The sequence below is a fragment of the Lutra lutra genome, chromosome 15 (assembly GCF_902655055.1).
Source record: "Lutra lutra chromosome 15, mLutLut1.2, whole genome shotgun sequence".
NCBI classification, from domain to species: domain Eukaryota; kingdom Metazoa; phylum Chordata; class Mammalia; order Carnivora; family Mustelidae; genus Lutra; species Lutra lutra.
In genome coordinates this window covers 8,460,009-8,474,372 of record NC_062292.1, presented here as the reverse complement: position 1 = coordinate 8,474,372, position 14,364 = coordinate 8,460,009, and positions in this window count along the sequence as shown.

Below are 14,364 nucleotides of genomic sequence, written 5' to 3'. Positions count from 1 at the left end.
AGAGGCTCTCCAGCAGTTTGGATGGTGTCCCACTATTCTTCGCAGTCACACCGAGCCCCATAGCCGCACTGGTGTCTGGTGTTCATGTCTCCCCTGAATTCATTAGCTTGACTTGTCCTTGAATGTCCTTGGATGAGATCTCTTTCTTGTGTCCATTGTGGCTTGGGCGTCCTGACTCTTGGCCTTGACTCCCAAGCTGACTCTGACCTTGACTTAGAGCAGATGCCAGAGGCCGAGAAAACTGCAGGCTTGGCAAAACCTGAGACGTTGACGTTTCACGCTGGGACTCGGAAAGTCGGGAAATTAAGCAAACGCGTCTTTGGACTACTGGTGAAAATCACACCCGGCTCTTTATAGTGGTTAGTTCTGGGCTCTGGGATTATGGGAGACATTTACTTTTTTCCTCAGATTTGCCTGCACTTGTTGTGATGGGTGTGTGTTAGTAAAATACACAATGCTTTTCAGAAACTTCCGCACGGTCATGATGCTGCTGTTGTTTTCCCCTTCCTTCCTTTCCTTCTCCTCCCCTGCCTTCCCCTCTCCTCTCCTTTCCTTTCCTTTTAGAGAGAGAGAAAGAGAGTGTGCATGCAGGGGTCGGGGAGGAAAAAGGGAAAGAGAGAGAGAGAATTTCAAGCAGACTCTGTGATGAGTGTAGAGTCCAATGCAGGGCTGTCTCACAACCCTTAGATCATGACCCAAGCCAAATTCAAGAGTCAGACGCTGAAGCAATGAGTCATCTGGACGCCCCTATTGTTTCTGATAGAAATCCAAGTGGAACGGTCAAGGCAATGCAATTGATATTTACTCTGAAATGTGTTCTTACTTCTTCACCCCTAGAAATGTTCAACAAAATTCCATGTGATTAATAGGTTCAGAGAGTAGAAAGGTATCCTGGTTGTCTCCTTTCTAGCCCTCCTGGCGGCTGATCTGGCTCATAGCATGTTGAGAATGGTGACGATAAAAGAAAACCATGGTGCCTTCTTCTAAGAGGAGAATTCATGTCCGTCTTCTCTAGTGTCAGACCCTCTCTGTGCCTCAGGCTAGCCCACTCCACAGCTTCCCGGATATCATCAGGGTCAACAGACTGGTCATGTCACCCTTTGGTTTCTCCCCCATCACCTTCAGAAAAACATTTAGTTAATGCCCATGCCACAGATTGCAAAATGCAGTCCCATATTCCTAACCTGGTCTGCGTGTCCCTTTGCATGGGCACGCACATGTGACTTTGTCACTCTTCCTGTCAAGAGCAGGGGCCCATGTGATGCAATCCGGGCAGGTCTTGGAACTTGTTTTGCCAATAAAATAGAGAGGAAACAACCTCTTGTGACTTTCAAGGCGAGGCGGTAAGAGGCTTTGGATCTTCTGCATTTACTTACTGTCTTCGAACACTGCCCTGAGACCACTGTAAGTAAGAGGGTCTAACCTACCAGAGGATGAGAGGTCAGTGGAAGAACAGGGAGGCTCCCCGTCAACTGCCAGTCACATGAGTGGGACATCTTAGAACCACCAGCCAGTAGACTTTTCCACCAAACATAGGCAAAGGAAGGAGCCCAGGAAAAAAGTAAATTTTGTGGTTAGTTTGGGGATGGTGATTACACAGCAACAGACAAATGAGATGCCTGATACCTTTTAGAGATGGGAACACCCAAATCGTGTTCATGTAGATACATGGTTAGCACAATATGGTTGTGGGAATGGATCGCGTGCAGGTCAGGAAGATAAGCAGTGGCCAGAACACAAGGCCTGTTTAGAGTTCGTCCCAGGAACAGCCATACAAAGGTCTAGGTCAGAGAGTAACAGTGAGATTTTCATTTTGGGACATCTCAGTTGCAAACCCAACCCCACAGAGAATGGAGAGACAGGTATGAAGGTTGGAGGCAGGAAGGCCATGGGGAAGCTGTCGCAATCTATTTTAGAACTGATAGGGGCTGAGGATTGGGACAGTTGTCCAAGGACAGGAAGCAGATCTGAAGATTGGATAGATATTAAAGTGGGAAATTGGTGGGGCTTGGTGATTGGAGGAGGAAGCCATGCCATGATGTCACCATGGAGGCAGAGGCTCCTGGCAGGGGAGGGCGCTGGGAGGGACAGGCGGTGGGTTCAGGGCCGTGAGCCTCTTTGTGGAGGTGCCATCCCACCAGAGTGATGATGGGGTTTATGTAGAGGCCTTTCCTAAAGGTGAACTTATAATTAAATTGAAACCACCAATAAATGTCAATAAATGAAAAGTGGTGACAGTACAGTTTTCCTAAAGGTGAACTTATAATTAAATTGAAACCACCAATAAATGTCAATTTTAAGTATTTTTATTAATATTTAAAGATTTTATTGATTTGAGAGAGAGAGAGAAACAGGCGGAGGGGCAGAGGGAGAGAGAGAGAAGCAGACTCCCCACTGAGCAGGACGCCCACCCCAGGACTCAATCCCAGCACCCCGGGATCATGACCTGAGCTGAAGGCAGAGGCTTAACCAACTGAGCCACCCATGTACCCCAATAATTGTTGATCTAAAATAAAAAGTATTTTTCTTTCTGGTTTAAAGAAGTACCCGTGTAAGTCAGAAAGCCAGAATTTTATTTCTTCTGGCAGGAGGTTATTGTTATAACCTAGAGGGAAAAAAATGTAAGTGCTAATCTTAAAAATTAACCGTAAAGCCCATAAGCCAACAAGGAAGATTGCATTTCATGATTTATGTACAAGGGGTAACATTTTCCAGTTGATTTCATGAGGGAATTCATTAAGCCAATAGAGAGCCATCCCATTTTAACTGTAGTGTTTAAATATCTTTAGCTCTGATTTTTTAATTAGCAGAAGCAAGTAAAGAGAGCTTCAGTTTAACTGTGGGAAATCACTCTTCTGTACATCAAGTGACTTTGCATTTGTCCTGATGCTGCTGTCCCAACGATCAGTGCAATTAACAACCTCATTATCACTTTCCCGGGTGTAAATCCATCTTTTGCCTCAGTTTCTCTCTGTGGGATTGGTTAGGGAAACAAGAATAGGTCCTGCTAACAGGTCTTATTGATAGCCTCTGGGACATCTACCCAAGTGAAGTATAATATAAAATATTATATATAAAAATATAAAATATGTCATATTTTATGAATATTAATATTATACAATACTATGTACATTAATGTTACATAATATTAGTTACATTTACTTTATATAATATTAATTATATTATATATTTTTTATGTGTACGTATTTCTTTTTTAGTGCCAGAAGGGACTTTAGAGATTGTTTACCTGTCCCTTTCCCTCCGAATCACCTTACTTCTGAAGGGGGCAACTTGACCATTTTCCCAATGAACTTTTTGGTATGATTTCAGATATCTGGTTGGATTTTGTGAGTGGGTTTATTGTAAATAATTTTCATGCTCCAGCATTTTATTTTATTTTATTTTTTAAAAAAGATCTATTTGAGAGAGAGAGAGAGAGCATGAGCAGGAGAGGGAGAATCTATGGCAGACTCAGTGGTAAGTGCAGAGCCCCACGCATGGGCTCCATCTCATGACCCTGAGATCATGACCTGAGCTGAAACCAGGAGTCAGATGCTCAACTTAGGGCACCACTCAGGCTCCCCCATGCTCCAACATTTTCTTTAAAAATGGGATTTCCATAGTGCATCCCATGGAACACTCATGGTGGGGATGGTAATAGATGTCACTCGGAAGTTGGCCACAGTTGCAGAGTGTCTGCGTATTGGGTAGAAGCCCAGTGGCTGCTGCAAACATCCAAGAGGGCACTTCCCAACTTACCAAATCCGTTACAAGGACAGCAGAGGAATGGGACTTGGAGCCACGCAAGCTGTGATCAACCACAGGCAAAGGGTCCAGAGAGACAAAGGGAAGGCCAGCTTTTCCGTGTTGGGCAGAGCGTAGGGAGGGTCGTTCTGGACCGGAGTTTATCCGAGAAGGAGAATCTGAGGTCGGGACGGTCTCTCGTTGGCTGCCAGCCGTGGCTGCTGCGTTGTTGCTGGGGCAGAAAGGGATCTTCTTTCCTTCTAGTACGTGGAGAAGGTGAAGTCCTATGGGAACGTGCCCTCCCTTGCGCAAGTAGCTCTGTCTTCCTTCTTCCCACCCGCGGTCCTTTTGGGAGAGCGCCCCCTGCCGGGCTTGCCGACTGTCTCCAAGGAGGCTTCCTCACGCGCACCGGGCGACCCTTCTCCCAGGGGCGCGCTTGATAGAACTCACGTTCTGTGGGACGCTTCTTGAGAAACACTGCCGAGAAAAGAAAAGGACTAAGTTCCGCTTCAGGGCAAATATCTGGCATCTCCACGTATTAAACCACCAAGTCCCATCCAGGAAGATAATCTCCTTGCCCGGCTTTACCGTCAGGTGGCGGGGCCCAAGGGAAGACGGCCATTTTGAAGGCTCCGTAGGGCCAGCGCGGGGGGGGGGGGTGGGCGGGGCTCAGGGTCCTGTCTGGCGGGTCAGCCCTGAAGGGGTACACGAGGAAGTGCTCTTCCATCACTGAGAAATCCCAAGACGAATTTGGAAAGTGTGCTCTGAACAGTCAATATATTTTAAATTCAAAACCCTTCCTGTCGTGGTTATGGTCACAGTTACTGTTTAGGCCTCGGGGTTGCTTTAGGGAGAAGCAATTTCATACCCAGGCCATACTGATTTTAAGTGAAATATTGGAGACCATGGTTGAAATTGCGTGGAGGTCATCAGCCAGCCGGCGAGGTTCGAATGCCTGTCACTCTCCGTGAGCTTAAGTCTCTCTAATGTTCTTATTTGCAAATCCATTTGGCTCAGAAAGGACATGCACAGTTAGTCGAAGATCACCTCCCGGATTTCATCTGAGGTCTTCCTTTATGAAAATGGCTCCCAGTCATTCACTGAGAAACAAAGCCAATTCAAAGATTATGTCGGTAGGCACGAAGTGGATTTTTAATAAGTTCTGGCTGAAGAAACAACTGCTTTTTTGGGGATAAGAATTTCTGTTCCTCTTTCCCTCTTTCTCTCATATTTGTTTCAGACCTGGGTTCAGATGCTGGCTCCCTAGACCGCAATCTCTCCGAAGCACTGTTGAGTCTAAAATTTTAGACTTGGCGCTCTGTCCTGAAAATGGGAAGCTATTTTATGTCTGCCTCAGAGGGTCGTGAGGACAGAGGGGCGGAGAATGCTGTTAGTGGTTCTGCTGTCCCTCTGAGCATCCCTGCAGCTGTGTCCTCTGTCTCCTGGAGAGAGCGTGAGGTGACATTCTTCTAGCGCTGCAGTTCTGAATACAATGACAACATGAGCGTTCTTTTCCCAGTGAAGTCATAGGTGGACAACCAGAGTCTATTACGTCGAATGTAGGAACTGCTGGGCCTGAAATGGCAAGAGATTTGGGCCAGCAGCTCCTGGGCCTGTTCGCTTAGAACTCAATCCTGCTTTGCCTGGAGCCAGCTCCTGGAGGGTCCAGAGAAGCTATCCAGCCTTCTGTTTTGTTAGGTCTGCAGAGTCCAGAGGAAGCCTGGCACCTTCTATGAGATTTGAGTTGACACAATGGTGGCCCTGACCCCAGAGTGATGATTTGGGGCCTGGGCTGGGTGGCCGAGATTGCTTCCTGTCCGAACCACACCTCCTTCATACCCTTTCCTAGCTTTCTTCATCCATTTATTCAACAGATATTTATTATCCATTAATAAGCATTGTCAGATGCCAATCTAGGATTCGGGGAGTTAAGATGAATAATGCATTGTCCCTGTCCTCCAGGGGCTCTCAGCCTATTTGGATGACACAGGTGCATCATAACAAACACAGTGCATCTGTGATCCTGGAATTTGGGAGGAGGGTAGACTGAAAATGGACCTTTCTGCAAGTTTGCCTTGAACATGAACATTTGATTTCCTCGTGGAGGCTGGTTATAGTGCCTGCTACCATTTATTTACTGTTTATTACCCACTGGGGTATATCATGTCATTTCATTTCTTTGAGTCTTCATGATAACACCACAGCAAAGACACATTTTATGAATAAGGAAAGGGGAGACTCAAAGTAATCAAGAGATATATATATTTTATCCACACAGCTAAAAAATGGCAGAATTTGGATGTGAGCTCAGGTTTGTCAGTCCCCAAATCTTAGATCTTGGGATAGTTAGTTTTATGTGTCAACTCAGCTGGACTGAGAGTTGCTCAGATAGCTGGTCACACATTATTTCTGGTGTGTCTGTAATATTTCTGGAAAATATTAGCATCTGACTCAGTAGGCTGAGTCAGGAGATCCACCCTAATCAGTGTGGGTGGGCCATGGAACAAAATAGAATAATAGAACAAGAAGACAAAGGAGGAGCAAATTCTCTCTTTCCTCTTGAGCTGGGACATCTATCTTTTCTTGCTCTTGGCCATTGGAGTGCATGGTTCTCTTTCAGTTGTAGCCACCTGCCCCCCTTCTTTACACTATTCTTGGAGAAGCTATTCTACCAACAAGCAGAGAAAGTGTGCCTGGGCAGAGCTGATGGGACCTGGGATGGACACCCCTGGGGCAGATGCCCTTGACTAGCAACTGGGGATTGGGAGATGGTGGGAATTGAGATGAAAGGTTCTGCTGACTTCAGTGTTCAGACGGCAATTTTGGAGGAACTCTGACAGGCCCAGAGATGGATGAGTGAACAGAGAAATCAATCTGCAGAAGAAAAAGGATGGAGGAAGATGGCCAGTGGCAGAGTAGGAGGACCCCAGGCTTGCTTGTCTCATGAGCACAACTAGATAACTAACAAATCATCCTAAATACCCAGAAATTGACCTGAAGGCTGACAGAACAAAATCCACAATAAAAGGGAGAGAAGAAGACACACTGAAAAAGTTAGGAAGTGTGGAGATATGGTTTACGGGGGAAAGAGTGCCTGGCTGCTGGGGAGGGGAGGGAGCCATGGTTGTAGAGAAGGGTGAGAGAGAGAGAGAGAGAGCGAAGCTCACGGGAGAATGCACAAGAACATTTCCCCATAGCCACTGGCTTGGAAAATAAGAGAGGCTGAATTTCATGAGTTCTTACAATGAGAGAATGGGACTTAAACTTGGAATTTTTTTTTTTTATTAAAGATTTTTATTTATTTGAGAGAGAGACAGTGTGACAGAGCAAGCATAAGCAGGTGGGTGGGGAGGACAGAGGGAGAGGGAGAAACAGGTTCCCTGCTGAGCAGGGGCAAATGGCATGGAAATAGCAATTTGAGACTGCCTGGTGCACACAGTGGGGACAATATTTGCTCTTCTCAGAACCTGTCTCTGAGAGACAGTGTTCATGAAGACATCTCTTCAGGAACAAAGGAAATGGCCAGAACCAATTCCATCCCCTGTCCCTACGCATGCATACAGAGCCATCTCAGGAAGCAGGCCAGTACCTACGCCAGCTGCCTAACTTGCTCACACCAAGCCCACCCCCTGCATTCTGGTGGAATGGCCCTTCTCAGTAACACTTGCCTCAGTCCCGGTTCGGGCCTGCCAGAAGACCAGCACAAACACCTCCCCATACCACGTGTCCCAACCAGAGAGTTTTGCAGGGCCTCAGTTCCGGTAGAAGTGGTAACAGTACAGCATCCATTTGTGATAAAAATCCTGAACAAAGTAGGTTTAGAGGGAACATATCTCAATGTAATCAAGGCCATATACAAAAGACCCACAGCTAAGATAATCCTCAATGGGGAAAAACTGAGAGCTTTTCCTCCACAATCAGGAACAAGACAGTGACCTCCAACCTCCTAAATTTTATTCCACATAGTACTGGAAGTCCTAGCCACAGCCATCAGACAACACAAAGAAATAAAAGGCATCCAAATTGGTAAGGAAGAAGTACAACTTTCACTATTTGAAGATGACATGATACTCTATGATATAAAACCTGAAGGACCTCACCAAAAAACTGCTGGAACTGACAAGCAAATTCAGTAAAGTCACAGGATACAAAATTGATGTACAGAAATCTGTTGCATTTCTATACCCCAATAATGAAGCCACAGAAAGAAAAATTAAGAAATCTATCCCATTTACAATTGCACCCAAAACTGTAAGATACTCAGGAATAAACCTAACCAAAGAAGAGAAAGACCTGTGCTCCATAAACTACAAAGCACTGACGAAAGAAATTGAAGAGGGCACAAAGAAATGGAAAGACAGTCTGTGCTCCTGGACTGGAAGAAAAAGTATCATTAAAATGTCTATACTACCCAAAGTGATCTACACATTTAATGTGATCCCTATCAAAATACCAACAGCATTTTTCACAGAACTGGAACAAACAGTCCTCACACTTATGGGGAACCACAAAAGACCCCAAATGGCCAAAGCAATCCTGAGAAAGCAAAGCAAAGCTGGAGGCATCACAATTCTGGACTTCAAGTATGTGACAAAGCTCCAATAATCAAAACGGTATGGTACTTGCACAAAACAGACACATAGATCAATGGCACAGAATAGAAAACCCAGAAATGAGCCCACAATTATATGGTTAATTAATCTTTGACAAAGCAGGAAGGCATATCCAATGGGAAAAAGATCGTCTCTTCAGTAAATGGTGTTGGGAAAAGTGGACAGCACTACACAAAAGAATAAAACAGAACCACTTTCTTATGCTATACACAAAAATAAATTCAAAATGGATTAAAGACCTAACTATAAGACCTGAAACTATGAAAATTCAAGAAGAGAAGACATGCAGTAATCTCTTTGACATCAGCCATAGCAATGTCTTTCTAGATGTGTCTCCTGAGGCCAGGGAAACCAGAGCAAAAATAAACTATTGGGACTATATCAAAATAAAAAATTTCTGCACAGCAAAGGAGACAACCAACAAAACAAAAAGGCAACCTACAAAATAGGAAGAGATATTTGCAAATGACATATCGGATAAAGGGTTAGTAACCAAAATATATGAAGAACTGATAGAACTCAACACCCCAAAAATGAATAATCCAATTAAGAAATGGGCAGAAGACATGAATAGACATTTTTCCAAAGAAGACATCTAGATGGCCAACAGACACATGAAAAGATGCTCAACTTCACTTATCAGGGAAATGCAAATCAGAAGTACAAAGAGATACTGTCAGAATGGCTAAAATCAATGACACCAGAAACAACAGGCCCTGGTGAGAATGTGCGGAGAGGGGAATCCTCTTGCACTGTTGGTGGGAATGCAAACGGGGGCAGCTACTCTGGAAAACAGTGTGGAGTTTTCTCCAAAAGTTAAAAATGGAACTACCCTAAAATCCAAAATCAAACTACTAGGTATTTACCCAAAGAATACAAAAATATTAATTCAAAAGAATACATGAACCTTGGTGTTTATAGCAGCATTATCTATAATAGCCAAATTATGGAAAGCCCAAGTGTCCATCAGCTGATGAATGGTATATATCCATATCCTGCTGGTTATCAGAGGGGAGGTGGGGAGGTGTGTGGGGGAAATAGATGACAGTTAAGGAGTGCACTTGTTGTGATGAGCACCAGGTGATATAGGGAACTGTTAGATCACTATATTGTACACGTGAAACTAATATAACACTGTATATTAACTCACCAGCATTTAAATAAAAACTTAAGAAAGAAAAGAAAGAACAATGAAGCAAAGAAAGAAGCAGGGATGAGATTGAAGGTAGTGAGATGGTGGGAGAAGAGCATGGTGGCAGCTTGGATCCTCACCTGGGTTCTGTAAGAGTTCTGCATCTGTTCTACAGATCCCCCCTTTCCTTGAGCTGCTTTGACTGGGTTTTTCGTTTTTGAATGGTCTCTGAGTGAGACCCTGGGTGCTGCCCCAGTCTGATCCCAATGTGTAGTGTCCTCAGAAACAGAGTCTAGTGAGCAACTCCAGGCCATGTGACCTCTGGGTTAGGAGCCACTCTTCATGTGAGTGATGCTGCAGTGGCTGTAAGAGAAAGAGTCATTCAAGTTATCTTGAATAATGATTTTTTAAAAGATTTTATTTATTTGCTTGATAAAGAGAGAGGATGAGCAGAGAAGGGACAGTGGAAGAGGGAGAAACAGATTCCCCGCTGAGCAGGGAGCCCGACGAGGGGCTCAATTTCAGGACCCTGAGATCATGACCAAGCCTAAGGCAGATGCTGAACTGACTGAGCCATCCAGGTGTCCCCTAATGAATATTTTTTTGAAAGGATACATATAACATATAGAAATAAGGAAGGCAGTAATTTTAACTGTCTAGCCCAGGCTAATGGAAGCTAGAGGGATTTTGAGACAATTTATAAGTGAAATCACTATTTGAACATGTGTCTCCCTCCCTGTACCTGGAAGGGAATGATAACTACATTTCTGGAAACGCTTATCAGTGGAGAAGGCAAGGGACTAAATCTGTCTAACAACCTGACCCTGTCCTTGTGCTTTGTCTGGAAACTCTCCATAACTGGCTCTTCCCCCTCCCCAGCATCCTCTTTTGTCTTTAGTTGGAAATGGTACTTAAGGTGGTGGCTTGGGCCACTTCAGAGAGTTACTCAGTTTTCCTGGGTCACTCCCTTGTAAAGAGGAGGTATACGTGTCATTAAACTTCTGTTGGTTTTTCTCCTGTTAACCTGTCTTTCATTATTGGGGGTGGGGGAAAGTCTCAGTCAAGAACCTAAAAGAGTAGAGGGGAAAGTATTTTTCCTCCCCTGCATTATTTACTGCGATGGGGTTCCAGAATCTGTCAAGTTGCATGCTATTTTTTTTTTTCCTGGTAGAGGTGCAAATGATTTCTTTCCTGTGGAAAGATTTGATTGCCCTATAGGACATTAACCACTTTTGGCTCCAAATTAGCACATTTATTTCATCGTGCCATTCCCAACAGTCAGTCTAAGTCTTTGGCCTTCAAATTCTACATGAAAATAGCTTTACCATTTTCTGATTCTCTAGTTTATGAAATAAATAAATCTTTGGTACACATTCACACAAACACATTCACAAAACACATTATGTGTTTTTAGAACAATCATGTTTAATTGTTTGAAAATTTCACTTTGACAAGTCAACCAAATAGGCTGGGGAAAATCTGAGACTGGTCAGATCCAGCTACTTGCTCAGAGGTAACCAGGCAGAACCAGGCTCTTCTCCATCATGGCTGACTTGAGGTTCATTTCCAGATCTGTGTATCCTGGACTGAGGTCAGATCGGGAGTGGGGTGAGCTCCATTGCTGGAATACCCACCTGGTGAGGAAGGATGGGGCCCATAGTTGGAGAGACAAAGCAGGAAGGATGATAGTAAAGGGGAGAGATTAAACTTTTCATTAAATTGGGAAACCAAATATATTACTGGGACCATTCCCTTATCCAGGAAGCTTTGATTAGGTGCTAATACTCATATCTTTATTAGTGTTCAGAACTTTGCGAATATTATTAGTAATATTATTAAATGTAATCTAAATCTGTAATTAGCGCCCACTTTTTAAAAAGTTTTTATTTAAATTCTAGTTAACACACAGTGTAATATTTCAGGTGTACAATACAGTGATTCAGTACTTCCATACAACACCCAGTGCTTATCAGGACAAGTGCATTCTTTTTTTTTTTTTTTTAAGATTTTATTTATTTGACACAGAGAGCAAGAGAGTGAGAGAGAGAACAAAAGCAGGGGCAGTGGGAGAGGAAGAAGCAGGCTTCCTACTGAGTAGAGAGCCCAATGCAGGGCTGGATCCCAGGACCCTGGGATCATGACCGGAGCTGAAGGCAGCCTCTTAACGACTGAGCCACCCAGTCTCCCCACACTCCTCTTTCTTTGAGAGAAAGAGAGTGCATGTGAACACGTGTGCTTGTATGTGCACCTGGGAGAGGGACAGAGGGAGATGGAAGGAGAGAATCTTAAGCAGGCTCCACACGAGGCTTGGTCTCACCACCCTGAGATCATGACCTGAGCCAAAATCAATAGTTGGATGCCCAATGGCCTGAGTCACCCTGGTGCCCCAGGACAAGTGCACTCCTTAATCCCCATCACCTCCTTCACCCATTGCCCCACCCATGCCCCCTCCAGTAACCGGCAGTTTGCTCTACAGTTAGGAGCTCCTATGTTTTGATGGCCTGGTGGCACTAGCAGCTTTATATATAACATCCTGGATCTTTACACTGGCCCTGGTCATTGGTGATATGAGAAGGGGACTTGAAGAGCATGAATAACACATCTGCGTTTTTGCAGTTAGAATTGCTACAAGAAGGACTTAAACTCAACATTTTCTAATTCTACAGTCCATGTGCTCACCCTTCCCTCTCCCCTCCTATCCCTCTCTATCCCCTTCCCTCTCCCCTCCCTCTCTATCTCAGACATTAATGAGGACTTACCACGTGCTAGGCACGGTGCTAGGCTCTTGGAAGACAGCCAGAAACAAAGTCCTTGCTCTCAGGGAGTTTACAACACAGGTGGTAATAATAGTGGTAGTAGTAGTAGTAATAATAATAATAATAATGGTAATAAATATAAAATCTCCTGTGACAGCACATTTCCTTGTTTTTTGTTTTATGCCCATCAGCAGTTCATTTTCCTCACTCTAATCCCCCACCCTGGCAGGGAGCTGTACTCTGGCCTGGAGAATCACAAGCACTTCCTAGAAACACCTGCAGTCCCTTTGTCTGGGAGCCTTTGTTGGAGAGAAGCGGACACAGCTGGAAGCCGCTGTGGGGCAGGCAGCCAAAAGCTTAACCGCTCCTTTGGAAGGCGGTGTGTGCGCCTGCGGAAGGGAAGCAGCAGCGGGCAGCTCCTGGGGGTCAGAGTCAAGTTCACCTGCCAGGGATCCCTCCCCTCTAACCCCATACACGCAGCCTCGCAGCCTCGGAGCAGCAGCAACTCATTCTCAGAAGTTCCGCGCACCATGAGGGGTGGGGAGCGATCCTTGCGTGATCAGTAGCTCAGTTAAAACTCATGCTAAGAAAGCATTTCTATTAAGTCAGGATCTCAGCGGAGAGAGCATGACAGTGATTAAAACAGGCGTCAAACCTGAGTAATTAGCCCGCTCCGCAGAGCTGCTGCACCTGTTTGCAGGATTTCGGTTGCGATGCATCTTGGGAAACAGCAAGGAGACGATAGCATCTCGGCAAAGAGGTTTCCAGAAACTTTTGGAACACTGGAGGCCGTGCCTGGAAAGCACTGCTTTTTTGATTTTAAAGTTCTTGAGGACTTGTTGTCGTCGCCGAGGTCTTCTTAACACTTTTGGGGGTTTATGGTTACACTAATGGAGCCTCTAAATAACAACTTTGTATTTTACCCACTTGGAGGGATTCCCCTGGATTCTGGGCGTAAAGGAGGAGAAGCCAGGAATCGCTAACCCCAAGCCTGGTGCATTCAGGTGGAAGGCTCTGAGCAGATAGCCTCGGGGTGGGGGTCCCCATTGCTCCCCCCATGTCAGCTGATCAGCTTCTCCTCCTCTGTGCTGGGGCTTCCAGGGGGCGCTGATGAGACCAGGCTCACGGAGTCCGAGAGGCCACCGCTCCCCGTCAGCAGTGCTCACCCTGGCTCCCTGTGCTCTCAAACTTGCCTGCCCTTTGGAATCACCCGGGGAGATCTAAAAACCCCGGCTGACCAGGTTGCATCGCAGACCGGTGAACTCAGAATCTCAGGGGTCAGGCATCAGTAATTTTAAAAGTCTTCCCACGGGATTCCAGTGCTCACACAAGTTTGGAGAACCACTGTCCTGAGACTCCTGAGAGGGAGCTGGTGTCTCAGATCCGTGAACACAGATGAAAACACAGCCCGAAGGTCGCAGGGGCGCAATGTACGAGCTTCTCTGTTCCTCTGCGGTCCACAGCGTGGCATTCTCGGGGAGGGGGAGGAGGGACGGGTACCTGCCTCCGTGGCATAGCGTGAGGCAGCCGTGTTCCAAGCCAGCTTTCATCCCCGTTTTACAGAGGAGGAAGCTGAGGCACAGAGGATGGGCCAAATCCCCCAGGACCCCCGACGGGAAGGGGGCATGAATGGTGTGCCCGCCAGCTGAGCACTCTACTGCATCTTCAGAGCAGAGGGGGGGCCAGTACCTGTACCACTCCGGTTATGTAAGGGGGCACCTGGCCAAAGCTAGCCCTTTGGGTGAACAAATCAGAGCTTTTGTAACAAATTTCCATTTCAAAGAGCCAACTTCCTACCCTAAGTCCCGTTATATTGGTTCTCGCAGCTCTGGAACCCACCTGTTAGTTCTAAATCCTCAGTGCTGATGGGCAGAACCTTCCCTTTACCTGTCTACTCTGATGTGCTGTTATTGTCGTCAGTGGTCTGGCCCGAGACAGGTGGAATGGTCCGAGCCATGGCAACGCTGTAAAAACTGACCACCTGGGCTTTGGCTGAGCCCAGCTGTCACTGAGCAGTTGTGAAGATTAAATCACCTGCTGAGCCCTGAGAGAAAGCTCTTCTCGTTTAGCCAAGCAGGGCGCCCCGGGGATGGAGAGGAAAGAGACAACAGAGGGTGTC